This window comes from Melanerpes formicivorus, unplaced genomic scaffold, assembly GCF_026170545.1.
Source record: "Melanerpes formicivorus ecotype bairdi unplaced genomic scaffold, bMelFor1.0.p_v2 SCAF_271, whole genome shotgun sequence".
NCBI classification, from domain to species: Eukaryota; Metazoa; Chordata; class Aves; order Piciformes; family Picidae; genus Melanerpes; species Melanerpes formicivorus.
The window spans coordinates 1-20,164 of NW_027142623.1; the positions used below are offsets into that span (position 1 = coordinate 1).

The 20,164-nt window shown below is 55.9% G+C and overlaps 3 long non-coding RNA genes across 3 annotated transcripts; all 3 read left to right on the forward strand.

Annotated features, from left to right (window-relative positions):
* Positions 1-2,834: 2,834 nt before the first annotated feature.
* On the forward strand, positions 2,835-8,242 carry LOC137458678 (uncharacterized). Its single transcript, XR_010991885.1, has 6 exons — positions 2,835-2,906; positions 3,000-3,078; positions 4,084-4,521; positions 5,142-5,315; positions 5,560-5,719; positions 7,179-8,242. It is a non-coding gene; the product is annotated as an uncharacterized lncRNA (long non-coding RNA).
* Positions 8,243-13,937: 5,695 nt separating this feature from the next.
* LOC137458677 (uncharacterized) lies at positions 13,938-15,773 on the forward strand. The gene is made up of 3 exons (XR_010991884.1): positions 13,938-14,093; positions 14,187-14,265; positions 15,270-15,773. It is a non-coding gene; the product is annotated as an uncharacterized lncRNA (long non-coding RNA).
* A 725-nt stretch (positions 15,774-16,498) lies between these two features.
* On the forward strand, positions 16,499-19,419 carry LOC137458676 (uncharacterized). Its single transcript, XR_010991883.1, has 2 exons — positions 16,499-16,896; positions 18,356-19,419. It is a non-coding gene; the product is annotated as an uncharacterized lncRNA (long non-coding RNA).
* The last annotated feature ends 745 nt before the right edge of the window (positions 19,420-20,164 follow it).

The window sequence follows — 20,164 nt, forward strand, 5'->3', positions numbered from 1 at the left end:
AGCCAACAGTATATTCCTATACTATATTTTCTTAAGGCAAACTTTGGACCCAGGCTTTCTGAGCTATCTTTCCCATGCTGACACTTGTGGAAGGTACTCTCAGATGTAGTCACCCAGTCTGATGCCCCCCAAGTCCAATTCATTGAGGCTTCCCCAAATAAAGGGGTCCTCATTTGGCCTCGAGGAAGTTCAGTGCATATCCAACAGTTAGAGAGATTAGTTTGCAAAGCCAATTCTTGCCTAACGTGTAAGTACATATTGCCTTCCCATCCCTCAATTTCCTTGCTGTGCTGCAAAGATTTTGATAGGAATTTCTAGGTATTAACTACAGCCAGGGCAATCCTTCAAGTGCCCTAGGAATGCAGTGAAAACCTTTTGGGAATTGTTCCTGCTCTGGTACTCCTCAAGCTATGAGGAGCTCTTCAGGGCAGCTCCAAGGTTAGGTTTGGATTCTCCTGGAGTCTCACACAGAACGAGTCTCACGATTCCAGTGGTCTAATTTCATAGCTGCATTTTCTTCTCTCTGCCTAGGTGACAGGACGACCTCACTAATGAAGAGAGATAGCCTGAGCTCTGCAGGAACCTTGAACCCAAGCAGCCAGTGCCTTCTGTGAGTACAAGCTGTCCTTGCTCAACGTGGAACTAGTTGAGAGCTGAAGCCAGACCACGCCTTAATTCCCTCAGCTTCCTCTTCTGCAGATTAAACAGTCCCAGTTCCTTCAGCCACTCCTCCTAAGGCTTGTTATCCAGACCCCTCACCAGCTTTGTGGCCCTTCTCTGGACTCACTCTCTCACAAGGGGTGTCCTGGGGAACACCACTTGTGCCCGGCCGGCCACCGGCTGGGTTTAACTCTGTTCCCCACCGCTCTTGGGGCCCAGCCATCCATCCTGTTCTGCTGTCCAGCAGTCCCTTTGAAAAACAATCCATCTGAAAAAAGAAGTAGCAGAGAAGGAAAGTTGAAGCTGCAAGGATTGCAGTCCCCTCAGTTCTGGTTGTAGCCAGGTGGGGGTTGGTCTCTTCTCCCAGGCAAGCAGCACCAGAGCAAGAGGACACAGTCTCAAGCTGTGCCAGGGGAGGTTTAGGATAGAGGTTAGGAAGAGGTTCTGCACAGAGAGAGTGATTGCCCATTGGAATGGGCTGCCCAGGGAGGTGGTGGAGTCACCATCTTTGGAGGTGTTCAGGAGGAGACTGGATAGGGTGCTTGGTTGCATGGTTTAGTTGATTAGGTAGTGTTGGATGATAGGTTGGACACGATGATCTTGAAGGTCTCTTCCAACCTGGTCCGGTCCATTCCATTCCAATCATAGTTTCATAGTTTCATTCAGGGTTGGAAGGGACCACAAGGATCATCTAGTTCCAACCCCCCTGCCATGGGCAGGGACACCCCACACTAGATCAGGCTGGACAGAGCCTCATCCAGCCTGCTCTTAAACACCCCCAGGGACGGGGCCTCAACCACCTCCCTGGACAACCCATTCCAGGGTCTCACCACTCTCATGGTGAAGAACCTCCTCCTCACATCTAGCCTGAATCTCCCCACCTCCAGCTTCATTCCATTCCCCCTAGTTCTATCACTACCTGAGATCCTGAGAAGTCCTTCCCCAGCCTTCCTGTAGGCCCCCTTCAGATACTGGAAGGCCACAATTAGGTCACCTGGGAGCCTTCTCTTCTCCAGACTGAACAGCCCCAACTCCTTCAGTCTGTCCTCACAGGAGAGGTGCTCCAGCCCTCTGATCATCCTTGTGGCCCTTCTCTGGACACCTTCCAGCACCTCCACATCCCTCTTGTAATAGGGGCTCCAGAACTGGACACAGTACTCCAGGTGGGGTCTCACCAGGGCTGAGTAGAGGGGGAGGATCACCTCCCTCGACCTGCTGGCCACACTTCTCCTGATGCAGCCCAGGATCTGATTGGCTTTGCAGGCTGCAAGTGCACACTGAGAGCTCATGTTGAGCTTTTTGTCCACCAGCACCCCCAAGTCTATCTCCTCAGGGCTACTTTCCAGCCAGTCACTGCCCAGCCTGGATTTGTGCCTGGGATTGCCTCGACCCAGATGCAGGACCCTGCACTTGCTCTTATTGAACTTCATGAGGTTGGCTTGTGCCCACCTCTCCAGCCTGTCAAGGTCCCTCTGGATGGCCTCCCTTCCCTCCAGCATGTCTGCTGCACCACACAGCTTCGTGTCATCAACTAAACCATGGCACTGAGTGCCTCATCCAGTCTCTTTCTAAACCCTTCCAGTGATGGTGACCCCACCACCTCCCTGGGCAGCACATTCCAAAGGCCAATCTCTCTTTCAACCTGCTCTATTCTATTCTATGAAGACCTTCTTCCTAACATCCAGGTTTAATTGGTGAGAGCAACAGACTTGGTTGCTGCCACCCGCTGCTAAGGGGTCTGAGTGGCCCCCAAATGGGGTTTGGAGGCAGGTAAAGGTTTCTTTTGGCGTGTGAAGGGGTTTTGTGGGCATCTAGAAGGGGTGTGGAGCCCCCTGAAAGGGTCTGGGATAGTGTCAGGGGGTTCTGGGCTGGTCTACCAGCGGGTCTGGGGACATTAGAAGCGTCTGGGGGTACCTAAAACGGAGCTGGGCGTATCAGATGGGGGGTTTGGGTGCCTCCAAAGGGGTTTTGTGGGCATCTAAGTTGGGGAATCTGGGGGGGGTCCTGAAGGAGTTGGGGGGTTCTCCTCAAGCTATGAGCAGACACACAGACAGTTGTTAACGGACTTTCTTTGATCATTCCAGGTCTGGTGTGCTGGGACTGGCAGGACCTTCCTGAGCTGTCCACGTACAGTTTCTGTCGACACTCTTCAGCTCGTACATCCGGTTTGCTGACAGAGGGTGTGGGGTTTGTGGGGCCCGGCAGCGAGACTTTTCCAAAGAGGAGCTCTTCAGGGCAGCTCCAAGGTTAGGTTTGGATTCTCCTGGAGTCACACACAGAACGAGTCTCACGATTCCAGTGGTTTAATTTCATAGCTGCATTTTCTTCTCTCTGCCTAGGTGACAGGACGACCTCACTAATGAAGAGAGATAGCCTGAGCTCTGCAGGAACCTTGAACCCAAGCAGCCAGTGCCTTCTGTGAGTACAAGCTGTCCTTGCTCAACGTGGAACTAGTTGAGAGCTGAAGCCAGACCATACCTTAATTCCCTCAGCTTCCTCTTCTGCAGATTAAACAGTCCCAGTTCCTTCAGCCACTCCTCGTAAGGCTTGTTATCCAGACCCCTCACCAGCTTTGTGGCCCTTCTCTGGACTCACTCTCTCACAAGGGGTGTCCTGGGGAACACCACTCGTGCCCGGCCGTCCACCGGCTGGGTTTAACTCTGTTCCCCACCGCTCTTGGGGCCCAGCCATCCATCCTGTTCTGCTGTCCAGCAGTCCCTTTGAAAAACAATCCATCTGAAAAAAGAAGTAGCAGAGAAGGAAAGCTGAAGCTGCAAAGATTGCAGTCCCCTCAGTTCTGGTTGTAGCCAGGTGGGGGTTGGTCCCTTCTCCCAGGCAAGCAGCACCAGAGCAAGAGGACACAGTCTCAAGCTGTGCCAGGGGAGGTTTAGGCTGGATGTTAGGAAGAAGGTCTTCATAGAATAGAATAGAGCAGGTTGAAAGAGAGATTGGCCTTTGGAATGTGCTGCTCAGGGAGGTGGTGCCCAGGGAGTCACCATCACTGGAAGTGTTTAGAAAGAGACTGGATGAGGCACTCAGTGCCATGGTTTAGTTGATTAGATGGTGTTGGAATGGAATGGAATGGAATAGAATAGAATAGACCAGACCGAGTTGGAAGAGACCTTCAAGATCATCGTGTCCAACCTATCATCCAACACCACCTAATTAACTAAAGCATGCAACCAAGCACCCTATCCAGTCTCCTCCTGAACACCTCCAAAGATGGTGACTCCAGCACCTCCCTGGGCAGCCCATTCCAATGGGCCATCACTCTCTCTGTGCAGAACCTCTTCCTAACCTCTAGCCTAAACCTCCCCTGGTGCAGCCTGAGACTGTGTCCTCTTGTTGGGCCCGGTGATGATCAAAGTTCTTTTCCAAGCTGCTTACTCCTGTTTGGTTTTATTCTCCTGCATGAATTGTCAGTTCAAAGCACTCGAGAGAAATGGTGTGATGGCTGTGCTGCAAAGCATCAGACTGGGGACCGAAAGACAACCTCCTGTGGATCGATGTACCGGGATATTCCAGGAACCTCTGTGCTGCCACAGACCTGGACTTAAACTCGTTCCAGATGCCGCGGTGTGTTCCACATGACAATCGCACTGGGCACGTGAAGAGTGGCCAAGAGACTTCCTTTGTTTCCTTTGTGGAAGGCTTTTGTGTGTCCCCCGGCCCCGGGGGCCGTGTTCCTCTCGGGCAGGCTGCGGACGAGGCTGCCCTCGGCAGCAGGCGTGCCGCAAGCGGAGCGGCGAAGCTGTGTTCCTGGCAGTTCTCTCTCCGCCTGGATCAGGACGAAGGTGCCGGCCGACAAGGACTTACACTGACACAGGGTCAGAGAGCTGAGAGCACCAAAGGGTTTAATTGGTGAGAGCAACAGACTTGGTTGCTGCCACCCGCTGCTAAGGGGTCTGAGTGGCCCCCTAATGGGGTTTGGAGGCAGGTAAAGGTTTCTTTTGGCGTGTGAAGGGGTTTTGTGGGCATCTAGTAGGGGTGTGGAGCCCCCTGAAAGGGTCTGGGATAGTGTCAGGGGGTTCTGGGCTGGTCCACCAGCGGGTCTGGGGACATTGGAAGCATCTGGGGGTACCTAAAGTGGAGCTGGGTGTTTCAGATGGGGGGTTTGGGTGCAACCAAAGGGGTTTTGTGGGCATCTAAGTTGGAGAATCTGTGGGGGTCCTGAAGGAGTTGGGGGGTTCTCAGTGAGGTTTTGGAGTCTCTATGGAGTCCCTGTTGTATCTTGGGTCTGCTGTGGGATTGGTAGTGACTGGGTGCTCCGGTTTTGGTGGCTCCAGGGCAGCAGGTACCCACAGGGCTGTGCCTTGCTTTATGTTCCCCAGCTGTGGGCCAAGCAGGAGCCCCAGGGGAAGGGAATTTCAGCATGTGGCGGGTGATAGTGGAGGCGACTTCCTGACAAAATGGCTTTGGGGGTTTGGTTAGGTCTTGTTTTTATGGTTGACTCACTCTTGCTTTCTTTCCTTTTTTTTCAGGGAGCTTAACTGCTTTGCCTGAGGACCAGTTGCAGATTTGTATTCGGCCTCAGCCACAAGCCCTGACACGGAGCGGGGTGCTTTGGTGTCAGAATGTGGAGCTGTTGGAAACCCAATTGCTCACTGAAAAAAAGAAAAGGAATAATTTGTCATAAAAAAATCCCCACAGTTCCTGTAAGCTTTCGAGTTCCTACTTAATAATATAAAGCAGTTTGTGGTTTGGTTGGTTTGGTTTTTTTCTTGTTGTGCTGCAAAGATTTTGATAGGAATTTCTAGGTATTAACTACAGCCAGAGCAAGCCTCTACTTGCCCTGGGAACGCAGTGAAAACCTTTTGGGAATTGGTTCTGCTCTGTTACTCCTCAAGCTATGAGCAGACGCACAGACAGTTGTTAACAGAGTTTCTTTGTGCATTCCAGGTCCGGTGTGTTCAGACCGGCAGGATCTTCCTGGGCCATCCGATTACGGTTTCCGTTGACACTTTTCAGCCCTTACATCCGGTTTGCCGACAGAGGACGTTGGTTTGTGGGCCCTGGCAGCGACAGTTTTCCAAAGAGGAGCTCTAAGGCCAGCTGCAAGGTTAGGTTTGGATTCTCCTGGGGTGCCTGTGCTTGAAAGCCCCCCAGAGGCCGTGCAGAGTGGTGCTCGCAGTAGCTCTGTGCAAGTCTGCCATGGGCTCAGGAGGCCAGTATCTAGAGAGAGGGAAGGACAGAGACACTTCTAAGACAGTTTTAAAGAAATAATTATGAGAAGAGGCAAATTAATTCTGGGGACTCATGTGATATATCTGTTTAAGAGAAAAAAAAATGAAGGAGGTTTCTGACCATAACCAGGCTGACAAAGCACAGTAATGTGGTTTCCTATGGGATTCAACTCCTCCTGCATTGCACAGGACACTTCAACAGCTGTCCTGACGAGCTATAAGTAATGAACTTAATCCACCCTGTGCGAGCAATGGGGCAAAAGATTACAAAATCCATGTATGCAGTTGAGATGTGTTACGTTGGGACGCCCAGGATACACCTCATCAAGCTCTCCTAGTGTTTAGACGCAAGATGGAAGAAGGAAGGGGGAAGACAGAGCAGAAGGTCTATTTAAATATGAAACTCCTAGGCTGAAAGAAAAGAAAAACATTTTAAAGAGCACTCAGTGAGACTCTGTCACCAGCATAGCTAATCACAGAATCACTGAGTGTTAGGGGTTGGAAGGGACCCCAAAATAGCATCCGGTCCAACCCCTGTGCCAGTGCAGGATCACCTGGGGCAGGTTTTGAATGTCTCCAGAGACTCCACTAACTCTCTGGGCAGCCTGCTCCAGGGCTCTGGCACACACAGTGAAAAGGTTTTCCCTTCTGTTCCTGTGGAACTTCCTCCTTTTATTCGTCGGACGCAGCGAAGCCGCTGGGTCGTGTTGCTGCGGCAAGGTGACCACCCTGTAGTTCAGGGCCTGGGTCTGTGCCTTCATGGCAGCCTGTTCCCTTGGCACCCTGTCAGCTTAACAGCCCTGTACTCGGGGCCTGTGTGACGAGTTGTGGAGCCCTCCATCCCCCTTCTGTCCCCAGCAGCAGCCCAAGGTCCCTGTAAGCAGGGCTGGGGAGACTGCTTTAGGCAGCTGACAGGAACCAACCTTGCCTGGCCCTTAGGGGGCTGAGGTCAGTCCCTGGGCTCCTGAAGAGGTGGTGTTGCGCTGCTGCCAGGAGGGCCGGCCCGTAGGTGGGGCACGGGCCAGAGCCTGTGGCTCTCTGTGGGGCTTTTTGGGGGTGCTGCTGAGGCCTCACTCTGTCCTGTTGGCATCCTTTGTCAGGGTAGCCAGATCCTAGGCCTGATGTCTATCGTTAGCTCAATCGCAGAATTTCCTCGTCTGCTGTTCCTGTCCGTAAATTTTTGCCAGTGCTTCTGTAATAAAAAGGTTTTTATTTCTCCTGTAACTTGCAAGCTGGTGACCTCCTTAGGAGCACCACTGTGTTGTTCACAAAGTTCTTTGCTGTTGCAAAGCTGGGAGAAGTGTGAGGTTCAGCTGATGAAGTTTCTCTCTTTAGGAGTGTCTGCTCAGCCGTCCTCTTCCTGGATCTCGGAGCTTTGTCTCTCCCTGTTTGCGGTGCCCCGACAAGGACTTGTGCCGACACATCCTCGGGAAGCTGAAACCACCAAAGGGTTTAATGGGTTTGAGACAAAATTCACCCAACTCCTTCTGCGGTGGTGTACGGGAAAGAGTCGGTAGGGGAAGCCGCAGGACAGCCTGCAGCAAAGCTCAGGACTTGTTCCCTCGCCTCTGCCTTCTGCACGTCTCCTCGTCGGCCGCCTGTGAGCGAGACGCTTCACCAGCTGGCTTGTTTGAATTCAGCAAAGTTATGGCATGGAAGTTATCTGGTAGGAGTCGTTGCTAAACAGATGCAGTTGAAGCTTTGTATCTTCCGTTCTCTCTACTAGTTATTCTAATCTTGCCCTGTTGGTTTAGCCCATCAGTTTTCATGTTCTCTTCATGTATTAGTAGCAGAAGAAAGGGCCCCTTGATTCCAGTATTTCTTGCTGTAGTTCAGAGGTAGAGTTGGCTTTCCCTCTGACCTTTTACACTTTTACTTTGTGTTAAGTGGAACCCAAAACTGAATAGGATACTTTGTGTAAAGCTTGAGCAGCCCTTAACTTTCGAATTATTATACTGCATGCACTACTGCTTTGCAACATTCACAGGACTGTGGTGGTGTCAGATAGTTCACTTGCATTTAGCTCCTCAGGGGCCAGGCCTTCCTTTGGGCTGATAGTCTTGGCCAAAGCTGCAATGTTCAGTCCTTGCTGTGAAAGGCAGGAGGTGCTGGCTGGGCAGTTTGCTTTATTTTGTGCCTTTTTGGGGGTGAATCAAAGGGAGTGGGGGGATTGTGGGTGGGCTGGTTCTGCCACGTGGGGCAGGGGGCTGCTGCAGCAGAGGAGCAGGTGAGCGAGGGCTGGGGGCCCCCCCCTAAAGTGCTGAAAATTCTCCGAGGGGACCACACTATCTGTAAAAGTGTAAGTACTGGGGTGAGGCGAGGCGGAGGCAAACCTCTGGTTTGCAGCTGGAGAGGGAGGGCTTGGAGTGACTGGTGCGTAAGAAAGCTTTGGAAACGACCCCTGTCTGCCCTCTCTGCTTCTAAAAGGCTTTTAGCGTTGGAAAATAAAAGCCACGTGGGGGCCCGGCTGCTGCCCACGCCCAGGGAGGTGCTCAGTGCTGCCACCCGGTGTGTAACGGCCGGCAGTGCAGCCGTGCCGCGGCGTGTGCCGCCCCGGGGGAGCTCAATGCTGCCACCCGGTGTGTAACGGCCGGCAGTGCAGCCGTGCCGCGGCGTGTGCCGCCCCGGGGGAGCTCAATGCTGCCATCCGGTGTGTAACGGCCGGCAGTGCTGGCGGAACGAACGTTTTTCTGACAGCTCTTGGAGGAACGTTTCTGTACAGGTGTTCCCCAGGGCTCCTCAGCTGCTCAGAACTCAACGTGTTGTCTTGGAGGGGAATAAAAACCATGGAAAGCTGAGCGTGAGGTGACAACGCAGGCACCGCCCCCGCCAGCGTGGCGCCGCCCCCGCCAGCGTGGCGCCGCCCCCGCCAGCGTGGCGCCGCCCCCGCCAGCGTGGCGCCGCCCCCGCCAGCGTGGCGCCGCCCCCCGCCAGCGTGGCGCCGCCCCCGCCAGCGTGGCGCCGCCCCCGCCAGCGTGGCGCCGCCCCCGCCAGCGTGGCGCCGCCCCCGCCAGCGTGGCGCCGCCCCCGCCAGCGTGGCGCCGCCCCCGCCAGCGTGGCGCCGCCCCCGCCAGCGTGGCGCCGCCCCCGCCAGCGTGGCGCCGCCCCCGCCAGCGTGGCGCCGCCCCCGCCAGCGTGGCGCCGCCCCCGCCAGCGTGGCGCCGCCCCCGCCAGCGTGGCGCCGCCCCCGCCAGCGTGGCGCCGCCCCCGCCAGCGTGGCGCCGCCCCCGCCAGCGTGGCGCCGCCCCCGCCAGCGTGGCGCCGCCCCCGCCAGCGTGGCGCCGCCCCCGCCAGCGTGGCGCCGCCCCCGCCAGCGTGGCGCCGCCCCCGCCAGCGTGGCGCCGCCCCCGCCAGCGTGGCGCCGCCCCCGCCAGCGTGGCGCCGCCCCCGCCAGCGTGGCGCCGCCCCCGCCAGCGTGGCGCCGCCCCCGCCAGCGTGGCGCCGCCCCCGCCAGCGTGGCGCCGCCCCCGCCAGCGTGGCGCCGCCCCCGCCAGCGTGGCGCCGCCCCCGCCAGCGTGGCGCCGCCCCCGCCAGCGTGGCGCCGCCCCCGCCAGCGTGGCGCCGCCCCCGCCAGCGTGGCGCCGCCCCCGCCAGCGTGGCGCCGCCCCCGCCAGCGTGGCGCCGCCCCCCCTCCCGCGTGGCGCCGCCCCCCCTCCCGCGTGGCGCCGCCCCCCCTCCCGCGTGGCGCCGCCCCCCCTCCCGCGTGGCACCGCCCCCCTCCCGCGTGGCGCCGCCCCCCAGCCTGAACCCCACCCCCCAGCATGGCACCGCCCTCAACAACATGGCGCCAGATGCTTTAAAATGGCTCAGTGCAGGGTCGTGGCTGGTAGAGGTTGGAGCTCTTCTGCTGTGTCCCAGGTCAGTGCCAGTCTCTGCTGCTTTGTGGGGTTTCTCTATAGCAGCCGCTGGAGCTGCGCGTGGCTTGGGGGGGTGGCCACCGGCGGGGCAGCGCGGGGCTTTTGGGGGGGGGGGGCGTGTCCGGACTTGGCCGGTGGGGCTCTGCGGGGATGGCGGCTGCTGCCTCAACCGTGCCCAGAGGCCCCGTGGGAGCTCAATGCTGCCACCCGGTGTGTAATGGCCGGCAGTGCAGCCGTGCCGCGGCGTGTGCCGCCCCGTGGGAGCTCAGTGCTCAACCCTGTGTGTAATGGCCGGCAGTGCAGCCGTGCCGCGGCGTGTGCCGCCCCGGGGGAGCTCAGTGCTCAACCCTGTGTGTAATGGCCGGCAGTGCAGCCGTGCCGCGGCGTGTGCCGCCCCGGGGGAGCTCAGTGCTCAACCCTGTGTGTAATGGCCGGCAGTGCAGCCGTGCCGCGGCGTGTGCCGCCCCGTGGGAGCTCAATGCTGCCACCCGATGTGTAATGGCCGGCAGTGCAGCCGTGCCGCGGCGTGTGCCGCCCCGGGGGAGCTCAATGCTGCCACCCGGTGTGTAATGGCCGGCAGTGCAGCCGTGCCGCGGCGTGTGCCGCCCCGGGGGAGCTCAATGCTGCCACCCTGTGTGTAATGGCCGGCAGTGCAGCCGTGCCGCGGCGTGTGCCGCCCCGGGGGAGCTAATTTCTGCAGCCTAACTGCGCTGAATGCTCGAAAATTCTTAGGGGAAGAGCGGAGAGCTTGAGTCGAGCGTCGCTATGGGTCCGGCGCCTGCGCCCTAGCCCGGCTCTGCTCGCGCCAGGGCGGCAGCGTCCCGGTCGTCGCTATGGATACGGCGCCTGCGCCCTAGCCCGGCTCTGCTCGCGCCAGGGGGGCAGCGTCCCGGTGGTCGCTATGGATACGGCGCCCGCGCCGCAGCGGGTCCGGTCCCGCGCACGCGCCCTCCTCGCGGGCTGCGCCCCGCTTTTCTGGCCGGGGGGGCGGGCGCCGCGCTGAGCAGCTTTGGAGCCGGAGCGGTGGCGGAGAGCCCTGATTCGGCGCCTGACGCCGTTCTGTGCCCCAGGGTGCCTGCGAACCGCCGTCCTTTGGCGGGGCAAGGCGTCCTGGCGCATTCGGGGAGCTCGCAGTGCGGTTTCCGGTGTCGCTGCCGGCCCGGGACTCCCAGGTGTGTTCCTTCCGGCGTCTGAAGGTGGTCTGGGGCCATCGGCAGGGCTTTTGGGGGTGACGGAGGAGGTCTGGGGACACCTAAAAGGGTCTGGGGATATGTAAAGTTCTGGTGGGGCCATCTGAAAGGGTCAAGGGTCGTGGAGAGGCAGCTGGGCACCTCCGACGGACCCTTTGGGAGGTCTCTGCAGGCTCCCGTGGGAGCTGGGGGTGTCTCGGGGTGGGTTTGGGTTTGGGTTTGGGTTTGTGCTGCAAACAGCGTTGGTAATGACTTAGAGAAAGACACACAAGAGACTCAGTAAGTCTCTTGTATCGTGCTTCTATTCTGGCGCCTGACACAGGTAGGATCATTTCAAAAGAGCTGTGTGTCTTCAGAGAGGTTTGGGCAAACTTTTATACAAAAAGTTATCTGTCTATAATGACAGAGGTCCAGATGCTGCCTATCTATACAAAGCTTATCTATCTAAAAGAGCAGAAGTACACATATCATGCAGGTGTCCTTTATCTTATACAAAAGAGCATCTTGTCCAAGACTAACAGAAGTGAATCACTGACAAATCCTGTTATTCCTTCTCTATCCAAAGGCTGTCTGCCAGCCCCTCTCCTCCTCCCTGCGTCCCAGCATTTCAGCTAACAAGCGGAAAATTCTTATCAACTCTGTGGTTCTGTTAATGAGACTTTTCTGTTCGTCAATTCCCCCCTTTCTCACAGCCAACAGTATATTCCTATACTATATTTTCTTAAGGCAAACTTTGGACCCAGGCTTTCTGAGCTATCTTTCCCATGCTGACAATTGTGGAAGGTACTCTCAGATGTAGTCACCCAGTCTGATGCCCCCCAAGTCCAATTCATTGAGGCTTCCCCAAATAAAGGGGTCCTCATTTGGCCTCGAGGAAGTTCAGTGCATATCCAACAGTTAGAGAGATTAGTTTGCAAAGCCAATTCTTGCCTAACGTGTAAGTACATATTGCCTTCCCATCCCTCAATTTCCTTGCTGTGCTGCAAAGATTTTGAGGGGAATTTCTAGGTATTAACTACAGCCAGGGCAATCCTTCAAGTGCCCTAGGAATGCAGTGAAAACCTTTTGGGAATTGTTCCTGCTCTGGTACTCCTCAAGCTATGAGGAGCTCTTCAGGGCAGCTCCAAGGTTAGGTTTGGATTCTCCTGGAGTCTCACACAGAACGAGTCTCACGATTCCAGTGGTCTAATTTCATAGCTGCATTTTCTTCTCTCTGCCTAGGTGACAGGACGACCTCACTAATGAAGAGAGATAGCCTGAGCTCTGCAGGAACCTTGAACCCAAGCAGCCAGTGCCTTCTGTGAGTACAAGCTGTCCTTGCTCAACGTGGAACTAGTTGAGAGCTGAAGCCAGACCACGCCTTAATTCCCTTAGCTTCCTCTTCTGCAGATTAAACAGTCCCAGTTCCTTCAGCCACTCCTCATAAGACTTGTTATCCAGTCCCCTCACCATCTTTGTGGCCCTTCTCTGGACTCACTCTCTCACAAGGGGTGTCCTGGGGAACACCACTCGTGCCCGGCCGTCCACCGGCTGGGTTTAACTCTGTTCCCCACTGCTCTTGGGGCCCAGCCATCCATCCTGTTCTGCTGTCCAGCAGTCCCTTTGAAAAACAATCCATCTGAAAAAAGAAGTAGCAGAGAAGGAAAGCTGAAGCTGCAAAGATTGCAGTCCCCTCAGTTCTGGTTGTAGCCAGGTGGGGGTTGGTCTCTTCTCCCAGGCAAGCAGCACCAGAGCAAGAGGACACAGTCTCAAGCTGTGCCAGGGGAGGTTTAGGCTGAATGTTAGGAAGAGGTTTACAGCTTGGCCAAAGACTCTTCTGATCCCTGTCTTCTGGTCGTGACCAGCAGCGTGCACGGGTGGCCAAGAAGGCCACTGGCAACCTGGCCAATATCGGGAACAGTGTGGCCAGCAGGAGCAGGGAGGTCATTCTGCCCCTGCACATGGCACTGGTTAGGGCACACCTTGAGTCCCGTGTCCAGTTCTGGGCCCCTCCGTTTAAGCAAGACGTTGAGTTGCTGGAAGGAGTCCGGAGAAGGGCAACAAAGCTGGGGAGGGGTTTGGAGCACAGGCCTGTGAGGAGCGGCTGAGGGAGCTGGGGTTGCTTAGCCTGGAGAAGAGGAGGCTCAGGGGAGACCTTCTTGCTCTCTGCAACTCCCTGAAGGGAGGTTGTAGCCAGGTGGGGGTTGGTCTCTTCTTCCAGGCAAGCAGCAGCAGAACAAGAGGACACAGTCTCAAGCTGTGGCAGGGGAGGTTTAGGCTAGAGGTTAGGAAGAGGTTCTGCACAGAGAGAGTGATTGCCCATTGGAGTGGGCTGCCCAGGGAGGTGGTGGAGTCACCATCTTTGGAGGTGTTCAGGAGGAGACTGGATAGGGTGCTTGGTTGCATGGTTTAGTTGATTAGGTGGTGTTGGATGATAGGTTGGACACGATGATCTTGAAGGTCTCTTCCAACCTGGTCCGGTCCATTCCATTCCAACACCATCTAATCAACTAAACCACAGCACTGAGTGCCTCATCCAGTCTCTTTCTAAACACTTCCAGTGATGGTGACTCCACCACCTCCCTGGGCAGCACATTCCAAAGGCCAATCTCTCTTTCAACCTGCTCTATTCTATTCTATGAAGACCTTCTTCCTAACATCCAGGTTTAATTGGTGAGAGCCACAGACTTGGTTGCTGCCACCCGCTGCTAAGGGGTCTGAGTGGCCCCCAAATGGGGTTTGGAGGCAGGTAAAGGTTTCTTTTGGCGTGTGAAGGGGTTTTGTGGGCATCTAGAAGGGGTGTGGAGCCCCCTGAAAGGGTCTGGGATAGTGTCAGGGGGTTCTGGGCTGGTCTACCAGCGGGTCTGGGGACATTAGAAGCGTCTGGGGGTACCTAAAACGGAGCTGAGCGTATCAGATGGGGGGTTTGGGTGCCTCCAAAGGGGTTTTGTGGGCATCTAAGTTGGGGAATCTGGGGGGGTCCTGAAGGAGTTGGGGGGTTCTCCTCAAGCTATGAGCAGACACACAGACAGCTGTTAACGGACTTTCTTTGATCATTCCAGGTCTGGTGTGCTGGGACTGGCAGGACCTTCCTGAGCTGTCCACGTACAGTTTCTGTCGACACTCTTCAGCTCGTACATCCGGTTTGCTGACAGAGGGTGTGGGGTTTGTGGGGCCCGGCAGCGAGACTTTTCCAAAGAGGAGCTCTTCAGGGCAGCTCCAAGGTTAGGTTTGGATTCTCCTGGAGTCGCACACAGAACGAGTCTCACGATTCCAGTGGTCTAATTTCATAGCTGCATTTTCTTCTCTCTGCCTAGGTGACAGGACGACCTCACTAATGAAGAGAGATAGCCTGAGCTCTGCAGGAACCTTGAACCCAAGCAGCCAGTGCCTTCTGTGAGTACAAGCTGTCCTTGCTCAACGTGGAACTAGTTGAGAGCTGAAGCCAGACCATACCTTAATTCCCTTAGCTTCCTCTTCTGCAGATTAAACAGTCCCAGTTCCTTCAGCCACTCCTCGTAAGGCTTGTTATCCAGACCCCTCACCAGTTTGTGGCCCTTCTCTGGACTCACTCTCTCACAAGGGGTGTCCTGGGGAACACCACTCGTGCCCGGCCGTCCACCGGCTGGGTTTAACTCTGTTCCCCACCGCTCTTGGGGCCCAGCCATCCATCCTGTTCTGCTGTCCAGCAGTCCCTTTGAAAAAAAATCCATCTGAAAAAAGAAGTAGCAGAGAAGGAAAGCTGAAGCTGCAAAGATTGCAGTCCCCTCAGTTCTGGTTGTAGCCAGGTGGGGGTTGGTCCCTTCTCCCAGGCAAGCAGCACCAGAGCAAGAGGACACAGTCTCAAGCTGTGCCAGGGGAGGTTTAGGCTGGATGTTAGGAAGAAGGTCTTCATAGAATAGAATAGAGCAGGTTGAAAGAGAGATTGGCCTTTGGAATGTGCTGCTCAGGGAGGTGGTGCCCAGGGAGTCACCATCACTGGAAGTGTTTAGAAAGAGACTGGATGAGGCACTCAGTGCCATGGTTTAGTTGATTAGATGGTGTTGGAATGGAATGGAATAGAATAGAATAGAATAGACCAGACCGAGTAGGAAGAGACCTTCAAGATCATCGTGTCCAACCTATCATCCAACACCACCTAATTAACTAAACCATGCAACCAAGCACCCTATCCAGTCTCCTCCTGAACACCTCCAAAGATGGTGACTCCACCACCTCCCTGGGCAGCCCATTCCAATGGGCCATCACTCTCTCTGTGCAGAACCTCTTCCTAACCTCTAGCCTAAACCTCCCCTGGTGCAGCCTGAGACTGTGTCCTCTTGTTGGGCCCGGTGATGATCAAAGTTCTTTTCCAAGCTGCTTACTCCTGTTTGGTTTTATTCTCCTGCATGAATTGTCAGTTCAAAGCACTCGAGAGAAATGGTGTGATGGCTGTGCTGCAAAGCATCAGACTGGGGACCGAAAGACAACCTCCTGTGGATCGATGTACCGGGATATTCCAGGAACCTCTGTGCTGCCATAGACCTGGACTTAAACTCGTTCCAGATGCCGCGGTGTGTTCCACATGACAATCGCACTCGGCACGTGAAGAGTGGCCAAGAGACTTCCCTTGTTTCCTTTGTGGAAGGCTTTTGTGTGTCCCCCGGCCCCGGGGGCCGTGTTCCTCTCGGGCAGGCTGCGGACGAGGCTGCCCTCGGCAGCAGGCGTGCCGCAAGCGGAGCGGCGAAGCTGTGTTCCTGGCAGTTCTCTCTCCGCCTGGATCAGGACGAAGGTGCCGGCCGACAAGGACTTGCACTGACACAGGGTCAGAGAGCTGAGAGCACCAAAGGGTTTAATTGGTGAGAGCAACAGACTTGGTTGCTGCCACCCGCTGCTAAGTGGCCCCCTAATGGGGTTTGGAGGCAGGTAAAGGTTTCTTTTGGCGTGTGAAGGGGTTTTGTGGGCATCTAGAAGGGGTGTGGAGCCCCCTGAAAGGGTCTGGGATAGTGTCAGGGGGTTCTGGGCTGGTCCACCAGCGGGTCTGGGGACATTGGAAGCATCTGGGGGTACCTAAAGTGGAGCTGGGTGTTTCAGATGGGGGGTTTGGGTGCAACCAAAGGGGTTTTGTGGGCATCTAAGTTGGAGAATCTGTGGGGGTCCTGAAGGAGTTGGGGGGTTCTCAGTGAGGTTTTGGAGTCTCTATGGAGTCCCTGTTGTATCTTGGGTCTGCTGTGGGATTGGTAGTGACTGGGTGCTCCGGTTTTGGTGGCTCCAGGGCAGCAGGTACCCACAGGGCTGTGCCTTGCTTTATGTTCCCCAGCTGTGGGCCAAGCAGGAGCCCCAGGGGAAGGGAATTTCAGCATGTGGCGGGTGATAGTGGAGGCGACTTCCTGACAAAATGGCTTTGGGGGTTTGGTTAGGTCTTGTTTTTATGGTTGACTCACTCTTGCTTTCTTTCCTTTTTTTTCAGGGAGCTTAACTGCTTTGCCTGAGGACCAGTTGCAGATTTGTATTCGGCCTCAGCCACAAGCCCTGACACGGAGCGGGGTGCTTTGGTGTCAGAATGTGGAGCTGTTGGAAACCCAATTGCTCACTGAAAAAAAGAAAAGGAATAATTTGTCATAAAAAAATCCCCACAGTTCCTGTAAGCTTTCGAGTTCCTACTTAATAATATAAAGCAGTTTGTGGTTTGGTTGGTTTGGTTTTTTTCTTGTTGTGCTGCAAAGATTTTGATAGGAATTTCTAGGTATTAACTACAGCCAGAGCAAGCCTCTACTTGCCCTGGGAACGCAGTGAAAACCTTTTGGGAATTGGTTCTGCTCTGTTACTCCTCAAGCTATGAGCAGACGCACAGACAGTTGTTAACAGAGTTTCTTTGTGCATTCCAGGTCCGGTGTGTTCAGACCGGCAGGATCTTCCTGGGCCATCCGATTACGGTTTCCGTTGACACTTTTCAGCCCTTACATCCGGTTTGCCGACAGAGGACGTTGGTTTGTGGGCCCTGGCAGCGACAGTTTTCCAAAGAGGAGCTCTAAGGCCAGCTGCAAGGTTAGGTTTGGATTCTCCTGGGGTGCCTGTGCTTGAAAGCCCCCCAGAGGCCGTGCAGAGTGGTGCTCGCAGTAGCTCTGTGCAAGTCTGCCGTGGGCTCAGGAGGCCAGTATCTAGAGAGAGGGAAGGACAGAGACACTTCTAAGACAGTTTTAAAGAAATAATTATGAGAAGAGGCAAATTAATTCTGGGGACTCATGTGATATATCTGTTTAAGAGAAAAAAAAATGAAGGAGGTTTCTGACCATAACCAGGCTGACAAAGCACAGTAATGTGGTTTCCTATGGGATTCAACTCCTCCTGCATTGCACAGGACACTTCAACAGCTGTCCTGACGAGCTATAAGTAATGAACTTAATCCACCCTGTGCGAGCAATGGGGCAAAAGATTACAAAATCCATGTATGCAGTTGAGATGTGTTACGTTGGGACGCCCAGGATACAGCTCATCAAGCTCTCCTAGTGTTTAGACGCAAGATGGAAGAAGGAAGGGGGAAGACAGAGCAGAAGGTCTATTTAAATATGAAACTCCTAGGCTGAAAGAAAAGAAAAACATTTTAAAGAGCACTCAGTGAGACTCTGTCACCAGCATAGCTAATCACAGAATCACTGAGTGTTAGGGGTTGGAAGGGACCCCAAAATAGCATCCGGTCCAACCCCTGTGCCAGTGCAGGATCACCTGGGGCAGGTTTTGAATGTCTCCAGAGACTCCACTAACTCTCTGGGCAGCCTGCTCCAGGGCTCTGGCACACACAGTGAAAAGGTTTTCCCTTCTGTTCCTGCGGAACTTCCTCCTTTTATTCGTCGGACGCAGCGAAGCCGCTGGGTCGTGTTGCTGCGGCAAGGTGACCACCCTGTAGTTCAGGGCCTGGGTCTGTGCCTTCATGGCAGCCTGTTCCCTTGGCACCCTGTCAGCTTAACAGCCCTGTACTCGGGGCCTGTGTGACGAGTTGTGGAGCCCTCCATCCCCCTTCTGTCCCCAGCAGCAGCCCAAGGTCCCTGTAAGCAGGGCTGGGGAGGCTGCTTTAGGCAGCTGACAGGAACCAACCTTGCCTGGCCCTTAGGGGGCTGAGGTCAGTCCCTGGGCTCCTGAAGAGGTGGTGTTGCGCTGCTGCCAGGAGGGCCGGCCCGTAGGTGGGGCACGGGCCAGAGCCTGTGGCTCTCTGTGGGGCTTTTTGGGGGTGCTGCTGAGGCCTCACTCTGTCCTGTTGGCATCCTTTGTCAGGGTAGCCAGATCCTAGGCCTGATGTCTATCGTTAGCTCAATCGCAGAATTTCCTCGTCTGCTGTTCCTGTCCGTAAATTTTTGCCAGTGCTTCTGTAATAAAAAGGTTTTTATTTCTCCTGTAACTTGCAAGCTGGTGACCTCCTTAGGAGCACCACTGTGTTGTTCACAAAGTTCTTTGCTGTTGCAAAGCTGGGAGAAGTGTGAGGTTCAGCTGATGAAGTTTCTCTCTTTAGGAGTGTCTGCTCAGCCGTCCTCTTCCTGGATCTCGGAGCTTTGTCTCTCCCTGTTTGCGGTGCCCCGACAAGGACTTGTGCCGACACATCCTCGGGAAGCTGAAACCACCAAAGGGTTTAATGGGTTTGAGACAAAATTCACCCAACTCCTTCTGCGGTGGTGTACGGGAAAGAGTCGGTAGGGGGAGCCGCAGGACAGCCTGCAGCAAAGCTCAGGACTTGTTCGCTCGCCTCTGCCTTCTGCACGTCTCCTCGTTGGCCGCCTGTGAGCGAGACGCTTCACCAGCTGGCTTGTTTGAATTCAGCAAAGTTATGGCATGGAAGTTATCTGGTAGGAGTCGTTGCTAAACAGATGCAGTTGAAGCTTTGTATCTTCCGTTCTCTCTACTAGTTATTCTAATCTTGCCCTGTTGGTTTAGCCCATCAGTTTTCATGTTCTCTTCATGTATTAGTAGCAGAAGAAAGGGCCCCTTGATTCCAGTATTTCTTGCTGTAGTTCAGAGGTAGAGTTGGCTTTCCCTCTGACCTTTTACACTTTTACTTTGTGTTAAGTGGAACCCAAAACTGAATAGGATACTTTGTGTAAAGCTTGAGCAGCCCTTAACTTTCGAATTATTATACTGCATGCACTACTGCTTTGCAACATTCACAGGACTGTGGTGGTGTCAGATAGTTCACTTGCATTTAGCTCCTCAGGGGCCAGGCCTTCCTTTGGGCTGATAGTCTTGGCCAAAGCTGCAATGTTCAGTCCTTGCTGTGAAAGGCAGGAGGTGCTGGCTGGGCAGTTTGCTTTATTTTGTGCCTTTTTGGGGGTGAATCAAAGGGAGTGGGGGGATTGTGGGTGGGCTGGTTCTGCCACGTGGGGCAGGGGGCTGCTGCAGCAGAGGAGCAGGTGAGCGAGGGCTGGGGGCCCCCCCCTAAAGTGCTGAAAATTCTCCGAGGGGACCACACTATCTGTAAAAGTGTAAGTACTGGGGTGAGGCGAGGCGGAGGCAAACCTCTGGTTTGCAGCTGGAGAGGGAGGGCTTGGAGTGACTGGTGCGTAAGAAAGCTTTGGAAACGACCCCTGTCTGCCCTCTCTGCTTCTAAAAGGCTTTTAGCATTGGAAAATAAAACCCACGTGGGGGCCCGGCTGCTGCCCCCGCCCAGGGAGGTGCTCAGTGCTGCCACCCGGTGTGTAACGGCCGGCAGTGCAGCCGTGCCGCGGCGTGTGTCGCCCCGTGGGAGCTCAATGCTGCCACCCGGTGTGTAACGGCCGGCAGTGCTGGCGGAACGAACGTTTTTCTGACAGCTCTTGGAGGAACATTTCTGTACAGGTGTTCCCCAGGGCTCCTCAGCTGCTCAGAACTCAACGTGTTGTCTTGGAGGGGAATAAAAACCATGGAAAGCTGAGCGTGAGGTGACAACGCAGGCGCCGCCCCCGCCAGCGTGGCGCCGCCCCCGCCAGCGTGGCGCCGCCCCCGCCAGCGTGGCGCCGCCCCCGCCAGCGTGGCGCCGCCCCCGCCAGCGTGGCGCCGCCCCCGCCAGCGTGGCGCCGCCCCCGCCAGCGTGGCGCCGCCCCCGCCAGCGTGGCGCCGCCCCCGCCAGCGTGGCGCCGCCCCCGCCAGCGTGGCGCCGCCCCCGCCAGCGTGGCGCCGCCCCCGCCAGCGTGGCGCCGCCCCCGCCAGCGTGGCGCCGCCCCCGCCAGCGTGGCGCCGCCCCCGCCAGCGTGGCGCCGCCCCCGCCAGCGTGGCGCCGCCCCCGCCAGCGTGGCGCCGCCCCCGCCAGCGTGGCGCCGCCCCCGCCAGCGTGGCGCCGCCCCCGCCAGCG